At 44.7% G+C, this 18,119-nt stretch overlaps 1 protein-coding gene across 18 annotated transcripts in view; it reads left to right on the top strand.

Annotated features, from left to right (window-relative positions):
* Tacc2 (transforming acidic coiled-coil containing protein 2) overlaps positions 1 to 18,119 on the top strand; it is a 204,824-nt gene that overhangs the window by 139,979 nt on the left and 46,726 nt on the right. The window lies entirely within an intron of this gene.

Below are 18,119 nucleotides of genomic sequence, written 5' to 3' on the forward strand. Positions count from 1 at the left end.
ATGTCTTGTTGGTTCTGTGGACCTGACCCTATAGCCACCAAGTCTGCAAGTTCCACAGTCTACCTGCCTGGCACCATGGGGTGGCATCTTAGCACCTTCTTCATGCTACTGGTTGGAGGAAGTGAATCCTTCCTTTGCACTGAGTACCTCAGGAAAGTGCAGTGCAGGACATAGCTGAAGAGCCTTGGCTAGTCCCTCAGATGATACTGGAGCCCCTTTCCTCACATCTCTCACAGCCCCCACTCTCTCCCCTTCTTTGTGCTTTTCTGTCACTCCTGGATGTTTTACTTTTTTTAGATGTCTGTTTGCTCCCAGACTTTGTTCTTAGTTCCTTTCAGTTCCCTTCCCTTCCATGATCATCTTTTTGTCACATCCCTGCCATCATCATCTTCCACTTATGGAAGTGTTTGGCTGGGTAGTCCAGGGACTACCCCAAGCATCTCAGAGCCCTGTGAGCACCACATTACCTTTGTTCCTACTTTCTTAGCTTTTACAAAGGAAAGGCCCCTGGGCTGGGAATGTGGGCCTGCTGTGTAACGCTTTCTCTGTGGCTGTGCAGTAAATCACATGTTGGGGTGATAGTCTTCCTGCAGGTTTGTACCATATTTAGAAGGGCTTGTTTCTTTTACCTTGCTGCTTTCACCTTTCTTTTGCTCTTTTCTTAGATGGAAGTAGATAACAGCTTTTTGCCTGCAAAATTAACAGCCTTAGTCACTGTAAGGCCCAGGATGGGAGGGCTGGAGTGAGAGGGACTGCAGCTCTGTGTCCTTGTGGGCTGAGAACTCAGGCTGTCTTCTGGGCCCACTTAGTGCCAATATCCCAGCTTCCTGTAGTTCAAATTGTTGTGGAGTTCTGTATTCTAAAGTTTCAATCATAGGAATCACAGAGGGCTTTTGTCTTTCTGTTGTGGTTCTGGGGCCAAACCTAGGGCCTCATGCATACTAAACAAGTGCTCTATGACTGAGCTGCACCCCTACCCTCTGTCACTAGTTGATGTCATGACTTGGTTGAAGGTTCTTTTGCACAGTTCTGGTGGAAATTATGAATTGGCAAAGTGCAGCTCCCTTGATGTCAGCAGCTCTGGGCTGTGAGTGCCAGTGGCTCTCAGCCATTACTATTGTAGCTCCCAGCTCTGAGCGCCAGCACCTCAGCTCTTAGTGTTATAGCTTCTGGTGACTCCCATCTACACTTATCAGCTCCTCAGCAGCTGGGGTTTACTGTCTCCCTTGAATCTTAACTCCTGTCTTAGCCCTAAAGGAGCTTTTTCTTTGCAACTTTGTCTTCTTAGGGAGATCTAGGAGGTCATTTTTAAGGAAAGTGGGTATTGATTGTTAATCCTAAAGGAGAAATGGTTGTAGGCTACTCAAGACAAAAGCTCATCCCTCCTAAAGCCCAGCAAGCCCAGAAGTGTTTGGACAGACCATAACTTGTCACTACTGAACCCTGTTGAGGCTGAATTAAAATGCCCCAAGCTCCAACAGAGGGGCCTAACTATGGATAAGCTGGAATGTAGTCAAAGACTCAGGGACACAACTAGAGGCTTCGGGAAGTCTTCATACTGTGTTCTGGGTCTAGGTTACAGTAGGCTGTTGGTCTAGACTGAAGTTTGATTGAGAACAGGTCCTGCCTGTTCTAACTACTGCTGGAGGAAAAAATCAAGCAGGAAGTTTTCCTTCTCATTGCTTCTGGTCACTGGGCTGAAGTCAAGTTTCTTAGCAATCTAGACCCAAGCAAGTGCCACCTTTAATATGGATCAGACCTGAAACATCAGAAGCAATTGCACTGAAACCCTCTGGACAGGATTACTCATCAGGGGCCTGATGGAAGTTGCTAATTGTTATTTGTTCTACATTAAAGAGAGGCTCCTGGAGTGTATGGAAGTATTTTCCCTGAAGGAGAAAGTAGACAAGGCTGGCTTCACTTTAGGGGAAAACATCTGCACACACATAGGTCATGCAGGGAGTTTCCTGTAACTGCATTTCCTTTCCTAGTGGTCCTGGAGTGCAGGGCTGCTGGGAGTGAGGCTTACCACATATGACACTCATCTTTGCAGGAGCAGCCCAGAAAGTCAGCAGAGGCTGCTGGGGAGCTGAGGAGGGGTAGACAGGAGGGTCTGCTGTCCATCCCTTTGGCATTTCAGCCTGTGTTTGGGGAGCATTGAGCTTTGACTCCTATACCAATGATTGGTCCTTAGCAGGGTAATTCTTTTTTTTTTTTTTTTTCTTTTTTTTTAAATTTTATTTAAGGAGAAAAGAAAAAAAAGCAGAGAAAGGGTACAAGTTATACAGATTTGCAGAAAAAAAAATGAACAGTAGGAAATCACTAGTTAATGTATTACATATTGTCATCTTAGAAATAATTGTTCAAGTCACAAAATTAAAGCTTGTAAAGTGGACATTCCATCAATGATACTGCAAACAGTTCTGATCAATGATCCAATAAAGCTCTGTGATATCATATTCTATCTTATACACTTAAATATACTTGCAGTTATATAGTTTAGAGCACTTTCTTTTCCTCTCTTTTGTACAATGACTATTACACATTTTGGGTTTCATTGCTCCCACGGTTCTTATTGCTTTTTTGGAAGAGAGTAAAACCAAATGAGACATAACAGAACAGAATCGGTCAAGTCAAAAGGGTGGACATAATAGATAATGTAAAAACATAATACAAGGTTATCAACAATGGTTACCATAATGCCTCCTGCTATCTCTAATAGAATTGCCTATATCCTTAGTTATAATACAATTGAACAAAACAGTAAAGAACAAAACCGACAAAACCAAACCATTGGAGACATTGTAGGTCTTCAAAAGTAGATAAAAGTCAACGAGAATGGGCGTTATAATGAATCTCATTATCTTCACAGCTGATGCCTAAATTTTCAAACCTGATACTATCCAGCAAAACAGAATAGGGGAACATCAGTTAAAAACCAGATGGTGAGAGTAATACAGGGCTTTAAATCGAGGTAATGGAAAGTCAAAGTGGGTTACTATAATATATCCTGCTATTTTTTTCCTTTAATTAAAAGGATAAAAATTTTTTTAAAAGTATTAAAAAAGTAAATAATGAAGTGGAGATTGAGATAAAAGAGGGCATAACAACGAAACAGCACAGATCAAAACATAACCATTTAAGCAGAATAGTGTTTCACCACCAGATAATCCTGACATAAAAGTAGTTACCATATTGTCTCTTTCCTTGAAATCCTTGCGTACAACTTCGTATACTGTAGCATTAAGTATATCAAAACAATGTAAAACCATTTAAGAGAATGACAGCATTACAGAGTATTTAGAATCGACTAACAGAAAATGAATAATGGTTTCTGTATAATCTCCTTATCTTTAAAAGGTTTTTGCTTATACTATCGTACATAATAAAATCCAGTAAGATACAACCTATTTAGACCATTGGAGACAGAAGGACAAAAGCTAGATGAGACTTCACAACAAGATGATACTAAATCAGTATTACCTATTAAGATGTCATTTCCTCCAAAATAGCTTTTCCTATCATCCAATGTTCTCTGTCTCATTTCTGTTGAGCTCTTATTCTGTCAGTAGCTGTCAGTTTGTCTTCTTCGCTTTGTTCTCTGCTCCATTAGTTGTGGCCTCCACTATTTCTGGATTCTTTGTATTTTTCTTTTTTTAGAATATCCTGCAATACTCTCTGTATAGTTGAATTGGTGGTTGCAAATTCCCCCAGTTCCTCTTTATCCTGGAAGCACCTTGTTTTTCCATCAATTTCCAGGGACAGTTGTGCAGGATATCTCAATCTTGGCTGTAGATTATTATCTTTCAAAGCTTGAATTATTTCTCCCCACGCTCTTCGTGATTTGATGGTTTGTGCAGAGAAATCTGCTGTAATTCTGATGGGTGCTCCCTTGTAAGTGGTCTGTTTCTTGTCTCTGACAGCTTTTAATATTCTGTTCTTGTATTGAATTTCTGGAATTTTTATTATTATATGCCTGGGTGTTGCTCTGTTTGGGTTGTAGGTAGCTGGGGTCCTGTATGCCTCATACATCTGAGTATCTTTACCTTTTGCTAAATTAGGAAAATTCTCCTGGATTATTTCTGTGAGTAGCTTTTGTAGTTCATTTGTTTGTGTCCCTACTTCTTCTTTTATGTTCTTAATCCTTAAGTTATGGATCCTCTTATCATCTTCTTGTCTTTGTATTATTGCTGTTTGTTTCTTTGTTATTTTTAAGAAGTTTTTCATTTCATTCTCCCATATTACAATTCTGCCCTCCAGTTCAGATAGTCTGTCCTTAGTTTCTTTCAAGCTGTTATGCCAGTCTTCGATAGACTTCTTAGTTTCCTGGTAGTCTCTTTGAACCTGCTTCACGTATTCTATGCATTCCCTGTTTTCTCCATCAAACAATTCTCCCCTCTTTTTCTGTTCTTCCATTCCACCATCTGTTTTTTCTTGGGTGGGGCTTAGCATTTCTCTAACTATTTTGCATACTTCTAGCTTCAGGTCGTTGATAACTTCATTCCTGAATTGGTCTATGAGGCTCTCTATATGGTGCTTTATGTGTATTGGTGCGGTGTCCGCTATTGCCTGTTTCTCAGAATTGGGGGCCGAAGAGCCTTTCTTGTTGCTGCCTCTTCCCATATTCTCTGTTCCATATATATGCAAGCATATATGAGAGGCCCAGCTTCTCTCCCTGTCAGCCACAACCTGATCGAATTGCGCCGGTTAGGTGTTCCCACTCACCGCTGCGCACCAGGCAGCCTATGCGGGGGCCCGCCCCTCCCGGTCTCCGTCAGGCTCTGGGATCTGGGTTGGGCCAGCCTACGGGGTCCGCCGGCAGCGTCACGCAAGCCAGGCACTTTTCACCAATCCCGCCCGAGAGGGGAATGTGTGGCTGGAGTCGCCACCGCGCCCTGCTCCCGCAGGACTGCTCGGGCCCAGAAAGTCCGCTGGAGTCAAACTGTGGTGGAGTGTCAGTTTCTCTCACTCACCTCGCCACAAGTCAGAACATGCCTCCCTGCCCATCCTGTTTTCGACTCCGTTCGCAGACTCCCGTTCTCAGAGTTTCCGCGCGTCTCTCTCCTTGCCGAGCCGATGTAGAGGCAGCCAGCCACCGCGTGGCGGGAAACCCAAATCGCGGCTTCCAATGGCGCAGGGTCCAGCCTCAGCAGCGATACTTTTCTGTTCCTGTTTTAGCACCAGGACTGCATTCCAAGTTGGTTTTTCTCAGCCGAGTTCGTTCCTGAGTCAGCAGAGCATAACTCCACCTGCTTATGTCTCTTTAGTCCGCACCATACCTGGCTTCTGAGCCTAGTTTTTCAGAGAGCCTCCGGTAGTTGCTGTTATCTGTCCGCCATGTTCTCCCGGAAGCAGCAGGGTAATTCTTGTAACTAAGAGCCTGGAACCTAAAGGCATGTTTCTGGACAGAGCTACACCAGCATACCCATCCTCACAGGTGAGCTTTGCCTGTGCCCTTGCTGATGTACCTTTGATAGAAAAAAAACTAATTTAAAAGATGGAATATGTCTCTTGTGAGTGACAAGTGGGATTCCTACAGGGGTAATTTCAGGATGGCTTTAAAAAATGGGACCCCCACTCCCCCAAAAAGAACTCTAAGAATTCTTAGGCATCAGGGCTTCCAGTGTTTAAAGCACCTCCTTTACTCTGTCACAGCTAACTTATTTTAGGTCTCCAGCACTGCCTTACCTTCTTTTTTTTTCTTTTTTGGTACTGGGGGTCGAACTCACGACTGCACGCAGGCGTTTCTGCTGCTGAGCTAAATCCTCAGCCCCTGCCTTTCCTTCTTGATCCCTCTAACAAGCTTCAAGCTGCTGGGGGAGTTTTGTGTCTCAGCTTCTGGGTTGTCTTCAAGGATTTGGAGCCTAGGTGGGGAAGTAGGGACACTGAGAAGAGAGCAGTGTCCTGGCCCTGGTCCTGGTCATGGTCCTTGAGTGCCCTTCAGCAGCTCAGCTCACATCTCTTGCCCTAACTGGAGGTTGTGGAAGGCAACCTGCTCTTGGGTCAGCTACCAGGTATTGGCACCTGAAATATGCATCTTCAAGTGCCAAGCAAAGCTTGAGAGCTGTGACCTGAAGGCCAGGGAGGAAGGGCAAGGACGAGTGTGGTCATGTGTGGGCCGAGAATCTGGCAGTGTTTTCTGGAGCCTTACTGCTGACGGTTCTGGGGTCAGCAAGAATGAGCTCCAAGTAAGAAGGAGGGAGTGGGGCACCAGGAAGGTGTTGCTCAGTGCACAGCTGCTGGGACTGGAGGACAAACATGACCTTAATGGCGAGAGATGTTCATTCTCCACATCCTTCCTACCTTGCTGTGCTGATCACAAGTGAGAGAAGAGGGTCCTGAACCCACTTCCCGGATTACACACACGAATGCTGATCCCCCCTCTGCCTCTCACTCTCTGGCCCAGTATGAGACTGTTCCCAGACTCCAAACCCTGGTGACTCTCAGCCACCAGCTTCCATGGAGAAAACAGTGGTCTGGGCAGAAGGGGGCCAGAATGCAGTGAGCACAGTGCTTCTCTCTGTCTTGTCCCCCTCCTTGTGTCTTTTGCTGTTGTATGGTCCTGTTCCACTGGATGGCGTGAATGTTTGTTCTCCTGAGCTGAGGGTCTTCATTTCTTCTTTGTTTTTCCAACTGGTGCCACCCTCATAATCTATGATCTGTGGGCCATAGCCTCCCTGGACCAGCAAGGCAGGTGACATTGAGATTGAGGGTATTCTCAATAAACTGACCCACTGATAGATGGGAGAACATACTTAGAGAGCATTACCCGGCCTGGGTACACTGTAGGGAAGTGCCAAGCTTGGGCAAATACTCTTTTAAAAACCGCTGTGGACAAGGGCATTGGCTCTCGGAAAACTCAGTTATACCAACAGTGCAGTGGCATTAGCATCCCTGCTTCTTCTCTGTTGCTCAAGGTTTCTGCAGCTAACAGAGTACAGAGAATGCAAAGAAAAAGGAGAGAAATGCATCAAATGTTCATGAAATATTATGCTTGTGTTTTTGTTTTCTTGACAAATGCAAGTTATAGATATTTATGGTATACAACATCGTGTTTTGAAATAGATACACATTTGGAATACCTGAATCCAGCTAATTAACATGTGTTACTTTATGTGCACTTTTGTGTGTAAGAGAATACTTAAAATGGACTTTTTAGCAGTCTTTAAGTGTACAATATTTATACATAGTTATTAACTATAGTCATCAAGTTATACAGCAGATCTTTTGATCCTTTTCCTCCTAAGTGAAATTTTTGTGCCTTCTAATCTCTATCTGCCCACTACTCCCTGCCTTCAGCCCCTGGCAACCACTGTTCCACGCTCTCTTTCTATGAGTTTAATTTTTCTAGCTTATATACGTGTGAGATCGTTTGTGGGTTTGCAAATAAATTAGCGTAATTCTGAAAAACCCTGAGTGACTCAAATTTTATTTGAGTTTCTAGTATACTGAGTGATGACTCAGTGGAATTGTCATTAAGGACCGTGGGCTGGAGTGGGCTGGCCATTTCCTCTGTGGTCTTGATCCTTAGCAGGTGAGCCACACAATTGCATCTCCTCCGGTGCTAGCTTTGGAAGGAACTGTGCTCTGGAAAAGGCAAGAGTCCAAGCTTTTCCATCTTAATTTTAGGCCAAATTTGTCATCCTCCCCATTTGTACTAGAGTAAGTGTGCCTCCCATCTGGTAGTATAAACTAGAGCTCAGGCCAAATTTTTCATCCTTTCCTTTTCATATTTCTGATGATCCAGCAACACATTCTCTGATTAAGACAATAGATAAGTCCCTAATTATTTTAACTTTACTTAACACTAAAATTCAGTGCTGAGAGAGCAATATGATTTTTAACTAGCAAGCACATTGTGGTAGTGGACAACTTTGAGGCTTTAAACTAAGAGGTTTGAAAACCCAAAGGACAGAGCTGCCTTTCACATGTTTTATGTCATAAACATAAGAGAGAGGGCTGGAAAACTGCGTATAAATCAGGGCTGAGAGGCAGGATGAAGAGAAATAGCCTGGTGACCACTGTCAGATTTATACCTTATTTCTCTTACTGTGCAATTGAGTAGGTTGTTGGCAAGAAGGTCCACTCTTAGAGGCTATTTTAACTCAGTTGGATTATTGCCACAAAACAAGTGAGACAGTGATGCTTGTTTGATACGTGAAATTGTATCTGTTCATTGGAGCTTTGTTATGTGTAATTGAAATCCAAGGATACTCATCAGCCTGTCGTATTTAAACCACTGATCATGGCTCTGATGTTTTTGTTGCTATTAAATCAGGTGGTGTGTGAATGATTTCAGAATCTGTTGGATTTAGGTAAACTCTTTCCTTTCCTGTATAAATTATAGACCAAGTAAAAATAAATGCCTGTTTTCGCTAAAACCTGAAAAAGATAATCTGGAATCACCACTCTCTCGGTGACATCTGCCACTTTAACCTCCCGCACGTGTCTCAGGTCTGGCCGCTGTCACCCCTCCCCCTCCTCTTTGTTTTGGATGCAGTCAGGTGTCTGCCTCAGTTTACCTCCTGACTCCTTATATTTCCAAGCAGGGACCAGGTCATGGTCAGCATCGCTGCTCACCTCGTTCACCTCCTGGCAGACTTTCTCCTGCCTTCCACTTTATTCTCCTACATAGCACTCACTGCACCCATTTCTTGTACTTTACCAGTCTCCTTCCCACTCCTGGCAGCCTCTCTGCCTGAACACTCCCCAGACTGTTTTTGATTAACTGGTCCTCAGACATGAAGGAACACTCGCAGTGCCTCCTGGAGCTATGACAAACAGTGTCAGCACTGCTTCTTTCTGGCTGGGGAGTTCTTCTCCGAGCAGCTGTGAATTAATTCAGTAAATATTTGAGTGAAATTTATTGCTTAATTTTGCAGTTCTTCGCCTACTGCCACTTTAGCTGTGTGTGCGCGTGCACGTGTGTGTGTGTGTGTGTGTGTGTGTGTGTGTGTGTGTACTGAATGTGTAGGAAGAGCCACAAAATCACATTTTTTTTCCTCATCACTCTGCAAACTCATGAGTCACTGGAACAGCTGTTCCTTAGCTACAGCGCATTTTAGAGCAGATTTTAGAGCAGACAGGCCATGAGTGCACTCATTTGGATTGTAGAATTCTAACACTTGGAGGATTATGGTAAGGAAATGCCTTCTGAGTGCCGAGCCTTGTACAAGGTGCTTCCTAGCTGTTGACTCAGCTCCCAGAGTGGTCCTCCGTGTGGGACAGTCATCTCCTGCCATTTGTCCAGCGTGCAGACCAAAATACTGATGCCTAGGACTATGAGCAACCCGTTCCAAGTTGCTCACAGTGTGAACATGAAACCAGATATGTTGATACTCAGTTTTATTTGTGATGAATATGTAATTTAAGTATTTTAGTCAAAGAAGGTGCCTTAATATAGATTTTTATCATTTCAGAATTTGTAACAAGTGAGTCAAAGACTGAGGTGATGATTTTGCTGCATATTTATGAAAGAATGGTGTGAAAATATTCTGCAGCAGGCAGTGGCTTAGAAAAGAGTGCCCCTCCTGAACTAGTTAGTGTGGTGTTATAAACGATTCACTCTGGCTGTAAAAAAGTTGGGAAAAAAATGACAAAGAATTTCAGTCCTCTTTCCTTTGTTGTATAAAGGTGTTTTTGTGGTAGAAAATATGCTTTTAATAAAGAGCCTATGGCTATGGCTCACTGCAGATGGTCCTGGTGAGACCATGTGAGGTAGACGTTCAGTGGGGATCAAACCTGCAACCTCGTGCATGCCTGGCAGGCGCCTGAGCCACTGAGCTAAATCTCTGCCCCAGAAAGTATGCTTTTAAAACTTTATGAATTTCAGGCTTTTTCCTAAGATATATTACCACTTCTTCAAAGTCTAGGTTTGTACATTTATATCCATGAATAAAATCATAATCGAGCTTTTGTGCAAAACAGAGTAGAACATAGATGCCGGCCCCCCCCCCCCCCCCCCCCGGTTAGTAGAGTGAATGAGAGGCATTCGGGAGAATTTACCTGATTGGGGAGTCATTTTTGAGGGAATTCACTGAGCTGCTCTAGCAGGGCTGCTAGAATGACCAGTTTAGACAAATCAGGTGTAACAAAACCTAAACCCACTCTGGAAGCGTGTTCTTGCTATGTCAGGAAAAATCCAGGGTCACTGGTGGTTTCTTTCAGTCCTAGTTGTCCTCAGCAGGGTTGTGATCGCGTTGTAATGCTGAAATCTCCAGCTTCGGGGCCTTCACCGAGAGCTCACTATGCTTTCTGGGCTGCTTGGAATTCTACCAGCTGGTCTAAGTGCACATGTAAGTGTGGATCTATTTGTTCCTGACAATTACTCCACAATGTGCATCTTCATTGAGTGAAGTATCACTAAGACTGTGGACAGGAATATTGCCATGCCACGCAGTAAGAGTATACAGACCTCTTCCCCTGTGCTGTTATCTCTAATAATCTGCAAGGCGTGGAAGTACCAGTTTAAAGACAGATTTATAAATAACAAATTCTAAAGTCAATATATGTGAACCATAATTATTGATGGCATCTGCAGTATTCGCAGTACCGGGGCAGCCACCCAATGTGTCTTTCCTCTTTTTACCCAAATTCAATGAGGGGGAAATGAGGAGAGAGGACAGCGTATTAAGGGGACAGAGGCTCGAGGTAGGTAGAGGCAGAGATGGATTCAGAGTCACAGTAAAATACAGAGAGACACATAGGTGAGGACACACTGGACCAAAGAGCTTGGAACCAAAACCCCATGGCTGCCCTTTGGAAGCGTCTATGCTGAGATCAGTCATCCTCTTCATCTTCCCTGGGCCCCCAGGATGGCATTGCCTTTTGCCCAGATCAGAATGGGCAATTTTCCAGTTTCCCCATGACACTCCCTGTAGAATCCAATTAAGCTCTTGTAGACCTAATGGCAGGGCATGGGCCTTCTAGATACCTGCTCCCAGGCTACATGAATTAATGGACTAAAGAAAAGAGGAGGGGGGTGAGGAGGGCATTGTGGTGGCAACCACTGACCAGCCTGGCTAGCTGTCCTCCATGGGGTGGGGTACAATTGCTCAGTTCCCCTGGAGGTAAGGATGCTCTGGGAAACTGAGGGCACCCAAATAGCGTAGCAGTGCATTTGGAGATGTGCATGTACACAGGGAAGGACAGTTGGGTTTTGATGAGACACACACCCCTTGTCTTAATTACCTGTTCGCATCCTCAGATCCCGGGAAGACTCAGGCTTCTTTGAGAGTGGGGGCTGATCTTTATTCCCTGGGTGCCTGCACGTGATGGGTGGTGCATCTTGCCTCAGCAGTCATGTTGTCCACGTGCTGCACCTCTTAATGGGGTCAGATGAGCGGGTAAGCAAGGAAGTGCTGAGCAAATGCAGGCTGCGAGCACAGGTGCGCAACAGCGGGGTTAGTACCATTCCTGACTTAGATGGAGCCTCTGGCAGGGAATCTCCACACCTGCCTGGGCACCTGCACTTTGAATCAGGACTCTGGGTAGAGTGGACTTTGGGCTGCAGATGCAAGATGGGTGTTCGTTGCTGGCTGGAGGAGCCCCAGTAGCAGGCCCTGCTGAACCAGTGAGGTTGAGCTTGGAGGGGGCTGACTCTGGTGGGGGTGTCTACCACAGACTGCACATTGGGAAAGTTACAAAACCCTTTTGCTCTTAGCATATTCCTTGTTGGCTCCTTTCCTTAGTCTGTATTACCCAGAACAAAACCGCCTAGTCAAGTCCTAGCTGGCTTTCCATTTGTTTTGTTCAGGACCTGGCTGAGATTTGGAAGATGGTGTGGAGCAGTCTGGGTGGGCTCCTCAGGCCCCTGGTGATGTAGGGGGCTTTCTCAGGGGTCAACATTCTGCCCTACATCAAGGCAGCCTTGTTGCTTCTGGTACCTTTAAGTATATGTTTCTGAATTTTAAAAAACAGCATGTATATGCTGCCTCTGTGTGTGTCTGTATTCCCCCCCCCCCAGTACTGGGAATTAAACCCCAGGTCTCCCCACTGAACTGTATCCCCAGTCCCTCCCTTTTTATTTTGAGGCAAGATCTTGCCAAGTCATTTGTTACATAGGCTGGATTTGAACAGGTGATCCTCGTGCTTCAGCTTCCTAGAGAGCTAGGATTATAGGTGTGTGGTATGAAGCCCATGTTGTATGTGTATTTATACACATGTATATAAATGCTCATGTGTATTTATATACATTTGCATATTTGTATTTAATTTTTAAATAGTAAATAGCCTCATACTACTTGTTTATTCCTTAATTTTCCAGGATTTCCCTTACCTACTGCATATGTAAACTCCTTCCCCCCAATCCCATGGGTGGTCCTGAGAGAGCTTCTGTTACTTCCCGGTGCTTGGGGAAACCCTAGGAGTTGGCCAAACATTAGTGCTCTTTGAGTTCTTGCATCCCCTTCCATGCTTACTTTGTCACATTGTCTTTATAGATACTATCTACGTACCTGTCTCCAGCCCTGCCACTTAACTTGATTTGGGTTCAGAAACCAGACACCAAACCTATTACGCTAGTGAATAAAAGAAACTTTAATTAAATGTGTTTTCAGAGATGCCCAAAAGAGCTTTTGTGAGTGAGAAAAATGGAGGGGTTTTTGTGCCAGCCGTATGCATATGACTTGGGTGGATAGAAGTATTTGTGTTTCTGTGGTCCGGTTGTGTCTCAGCTGGGTGAAGATTCTTGCCTGCGTGTAAAGTGGCTTCTGATGAGGTAGGATGTTACTATAACTCACCTCCCTGGAGGAAATAGAAAGGCTTATTAATGACCGCCTTTTGGAAGCCATTCCTTACATCTATCTCAGTTCGATGTGGTATATTCTTTACTCTTTAGTTGCTATAAATATATCTTATTTCCCATGAGATGTTTTTAAAGAATCTGAGTTTAAGTGAAAGATCTGACTTAAGTTACTCAAGCAAGGAGTTCAGTTACAAATGAACTGGGGATATGAGTACATGAAGGCAAGAGAATGAAAGGGCAGCCCAAGTGCCATTTTCTTTATTTCTCCCAAGGCTTGGTTCACAACCTGGCTTTTGTCCAGGGAGGCTTAATCAAATCCTGGTACAGATCAGTGGAATCTCGAGCTTGGGGAGCCAGCTCAGCATCATTCTATACTCCCTATGGTGGAGCCCCAAGTTGCTGAGACATTGCTTGTCTTCTGTGAGGTGCCTGGTGTTACCACAGATAAACTAACTTCAATACTAAGCTTTGGGGAGGTGTTTCAGGGGAGAGCACATATATGTCCATACAGGCACAGTGCTGCACCCCAAGCCTCCTTTATTCCTGGGGCTCTGGCCTCTCCCTGGAGGCTGAGTTATGTTCTGCCCTCAGGAAGAGTGAGTTGAACTCCTGCTATTCTGAGCACCCCCATTACCACAGTGCACTCAGTCCACAGACATCCTGGCGTGTAGGGACCACAGTGTGGTCTCTAGATTGTCTGTCATGCCCAACTCAGTGGCTTTGACCAAGTGAAATAAAAGACTCAGCCAGCTTGCTAGTAAATCACATTCCTCCAAATAGCTAATGCTTGGAGGCCAGGGGCAGAATTGGAACTGCACTGGTAAGGGGAAGACATTATCTTATAGTTACTATTGTCCCTGCTTACTGAACAAGTAGTCCAAGGGCTCAGGAGGCTGGGTGGTTTGCCTAACCCCATATGCCTTGTCCAGTAAGTGACATGGCTGGGAGGGATGATGCTTTGATTGGGCTCCAGGCCACCTTGTTCTTCCAGCTGCCTCCTGGGGAAGTCTCTTTGCCTCATCCATTAGGATATTTATTAAGATTCCTTGTCATATACTATGTAAGGCATAGATATATGACCCAAGATGGGCCAATTGAATGCTCTCATTCTACAATTGAAATCAAGAGCTGAATACTGGGAGATCTAAGAGTGATTAGAGGGCTGAAAAGCCCACATTTCTATATAAATCTGGGTCCTCAGCATCCAGTAAATTCTGCTTTTGCCTTAGTTATTCAGAGTCAAGTCCCGTTTCTTTGTGACAGTAATCTACGATTGGCTGTAACTAGGTCTGTGGGTCACTCTTGTCAGTGTGGACTCTTTCCTCTTGGCCTGCCATGCCTCTAACCTGGAGGCAGCCGGTATATTCATGGCCATGGCCCCTTTGAACCCTGCTGATGTCTCAGCATAGCCACCAAATGATCCGTACCTGCCTCTGAAAATAAGAGCCCTCCTCAGAAATCCGATAGATGCTCTGTGCTGGGGATCTTGGGATGAATGTGCTGTCAGCTGCCTTGATTTTTCTCTAGGTGTCAGTCTGGAAAATTCAAACAGTCTGGCTTGTCAGAGCTGGTTTTGTGTTCACAGAAGACAGGCTGCTGAGCAGTCTGGTCAAGTTGTTTTAGGAAGAAAGAGAGGGGAGAGGAGGGGAGGAGAAAGAAGAAGAGCCGGAGGGAGGCATGCTGGCTGGGATTCCGTGGAATATTTCAATGAATAGAATCTAGTGTGTATCAGTTTCAAAAATATCCACTCACTAATTCTTCACCCAGTCTTATTTCTAGAAGCTTTCCCTCTCTCTTCTCCCTCTCTCTTTAGGAAGGCAGATGGTCTTTTGTCCTATACCTGCTGACTGATCTTCTGAAGAGCAGGGCTTTTCGCCAGAGTTGTGGCCTTTACCAAGCAAAAGGGAGGTGGGGGACAGAAAGAGGGGAGTCTCAGGCTGACCTCAGGCAGTTTGAGACTTGTTATGTTTACATATGGCTAGATGTCTGTCTGTGTGTGTGTATATGTTATGTGTGTGATCTTAAACCATTTTATTGTTGTAATTCATATATGTAAAAACATGACCATATTTATACCAAGTCACAAACAGAAGAAAATGAACTCTGATGGTCTGTTTTCCAGCTACCTGACTCTGGCTTTAGAGATAATGTGACCCCCATTCTAGCACTGTTTGTCACTGAATTCTGCAGTGTGTGGAGCAGAGGTGTACAGACTGTGCCTTGTTGAATTTGAGAGCTTTATAGGTGGTTCTCTGAAATCCAAGAAACTTTTTAAACTGTGCTAAAACAGTTTGGGAGCCCTTGAGACTCGGATTTGCATGGTTTGCAGTCTGTCCATGCTTGGGGGTACTCATTTCTCTCTCCCACTGTCATCTGTACATGTTCATTGTGGTCTTACTTCCCCCAGCATATTTGTTTCCTTGTGCCGATAGATTAATTGCTTTGTGGGGTTAGGTGGCTCTCATGGCTCATCTGCCTTGGTGAAGACTATCCCATGGTCTCAGGACCAGCTGTGTATCAGAACTTTCCCTAATACTATGCCACTAGGAGGGACAGCAAGAGGGGCAAAGAAAGCTGCAGTTAGTGTTCCCAAACCCCAGTGTCAAATTTTCAAGTTCATGCAAATAGTTTAATTGTTCTCTGTGATAGATTTTATCATACGAATACATTATATACTGAGCTTCTTTGAAACATTTGGAAGGCCCAGACGTAGTGATAAAAGCACAGATTTTGGAGGCAGACAATTTGGATTTGAGCCTGCTTCCCATCCTTTCCTAATTATATGGCCTTAGACAAAGGTGTCTAAGCCATAATTGTCTCATCTGTAAAATGGGCCTGCTCTCCAGCAGGCTGGATATGAAGATTGTAGATAAGGATACAAATGGGCCTAATCCAGGGCCTGAACATAACAGAATGTTCAACAATTGGTAGCATGCTGAAAGTTACTCACTGTGTTTCATGTTTGGCCATTAAGAATATAGATAATTTTGTATGCATATTTACTTATATACATCTGAACATAGCATCTGTCTACCAGGGAAATATATTTTCTCATAATTTAGAGATGTTTTAGCAGATTGTAGTGACAACATTGCTCTTTCTGATACATATTTGTGGCAAATTAATTTTTTCTTTGCTTCATTTTTCAAGTGTATGGAGCCTTCGCAGAGTAATTTCTTGTACTTTAGTTTCTTCTGATGCTGAAAAAAATCTTAACAGCTGATGGGCTGAGACTCCAAAATGCTGCTTTGCATTGAGACTCTGCATTGAGACTCCCAAAATGCTGCTTTGTTTTTATGGACAGACTCTTTGTGGGTGGACTGCAGAAATTCTTGCCGGTGGAAATATTTTAAGCCCCTGGGAAACTGAGTAGGGAAAAAAGAGCTAATTAAAAAAGCTGCCATCCGCCTCCTCTAATTAACTCTCTCTCTCTGCTCCTAGGAGAGGGCACAGGAATAGGCAAACAGGGCAGGGGGTACCGGAAGTGAATGCCATTCTGTGGTGCGTGGTTGGCTCTGCTGTTTTGAGGCAGAGGCAGTCAGTAGTAAAGAAGCGAGGAGGCAGAAAGGCTTGGTGTGCCATGCCCTGGCCAGCTCACACACCACCTCCACGCAGGCTGGGGTAAACAGTGGTCTCCTGGAGCAGGTGTGCGTCCGGCAGCTGCAGCAACAGAGACTTCATTGGAATTCAGCAGCTAGAACCCAAGAGCATCTGACCATCCCTATTCCTGTGCTGTTGAGAAAGACCAGGGCCCTTTGTGCTCCAAAGCCACGTGTTGTCAGTGCCAGGGATGCAAAAGCCAAGGATACAAGCATTCAGTCCCTCTCCTTGTGTCTCAGTTTGAGCTTGGCAGCTTGGGGCCTCTGGACCCTGGAGAGGAAGCTCATAGCATTTGTGGCTGGCAATGTGGCTTTTTGGCTACAACAAAAAAGATTTAGGCCTGAGATACCAGTGAGGGGACTCGGGGTGGGAATTTGGGGAACAGAGGCTACTCTTCAGTGGAGATGGCTTTTGACTCCTGGCAGATGTGGTCCCCCATGGAATGGGGCCGGTGGCTGTGGACAGTGGTGAGCAGCAGTGCAAATTCTAGACTGTTAGCCCTTCAAGGAAGCACCGGAAAGAGGCAAGTTGTCTTTGTGCACCTTGTAAGCATTTCTCCCGACGTGATAGTGCTGGGGACTGGGGTGAAAAATGGCTCCCAGGCGCCACAAAAGTGATCTGGGCTCAGTTCTGTGATATCCTTGTGTTTTCCATACCTGTAAACAGGCTGCAAAAGTTTAGGTACCTAGATCTGTTGTTGTCCAGGCATGGATGAATAAAAAATTGTTCCTATAAACAAAAGCTTAAGCTTTTTAGTATTAATGTATGTGTAAACAGTCAGTTCCTCCTCTGTTGTGTTTGCATGGATTAAGTATTTATTCATGAAATTTAATACTATGCTGTCTAGGGCTCATTGGCTACAATCAAAAACAGCTCTGATGTTTCTGCTGATTTCTTTAGGTCCCTGGAGGGCTTTGTGGCTAACTGGAGGAGCCAACGTCCTTGGGGGTGTGTGTTGGTCATCTTTGGCACTGATAAAATGAGTTACCCACAAAAAAGTTGTAAAAACAATATTGATGTAGATTTTCTACAGGAAACTTCTAAATAGCTACTTTCTCTGTTCCTAGCAGATAGTAGAGGGGTTGGTTTGGTTCTTGGCACTGTGTGTCAGATGGGTGATGATCTTTAGAAAATGGTGACCTGTACCAAGGTTACTGGTCCTTTGAACTTACAGGAACTCAGCAGAATGAGCATCTCTGAGCTTCAGGTGATGTGGCAGTGACACATGTGTAGCCCTGTGCAACCCGTCACTTTATGCTCTGTCTTACCTGGTGTGTCACTTTCTTAATTCCAGTCTTCGCTGGATCGACTTGCTGAGATCTGAAATTATAAGTATCCACCCATTTTGGTGGTTGACCTCCTCAATGTAGATGAATCCATTGGTACTTGGGTCTGTTTAAACCATTTCCAGACAGGAACCAGTCTGCTGCTGCTGCTGCTTCCTCTTGGCTTCCCCTGCAGTAGGGATGGCCTGTGTCTCCAACAGAATCTTGAGCCAAGGGGCAGCTGCCTCCTGGCCTCAGGCACACAATGTCCCATGACTGGAAAAGTTCATCCTCCTGGCTACATGTCGAAAGCCAGTGGAAGCAGGCTAGGGAGGAAGGCTGCCTTTAGCCCAGGGCAGGGTTTTAGCAATTGTCTTCTACTTCAACTGTGGACAGCTTCCCTAGTGGACTTTTGGTCCAGCTCTCTGTGTGAAGGAACTTCCTTGCATGTGGATTATCCAGCGGACCAATGAGGGTCATGTTTGTACCTGTGTGATTGACAGACTACT

The sequence above is a fragment of the Cavia porcellus genome, unplaced genomic scaffold, assembly GCF_034190915.1.
Source record: "Cavia porcellus strain 051 isolate PalLab524CR breed Dunkin Hartley unplaced genomic scaffold, mCavPor4.1 scaffold_2, whole genome shotgun sequence".
NCBI classification, from domain to species: Eukaryota; Metazoa; Chordata; class Mammalia; order Rodentia; family Caviidae; genus Cavia; species Cavia porcellus.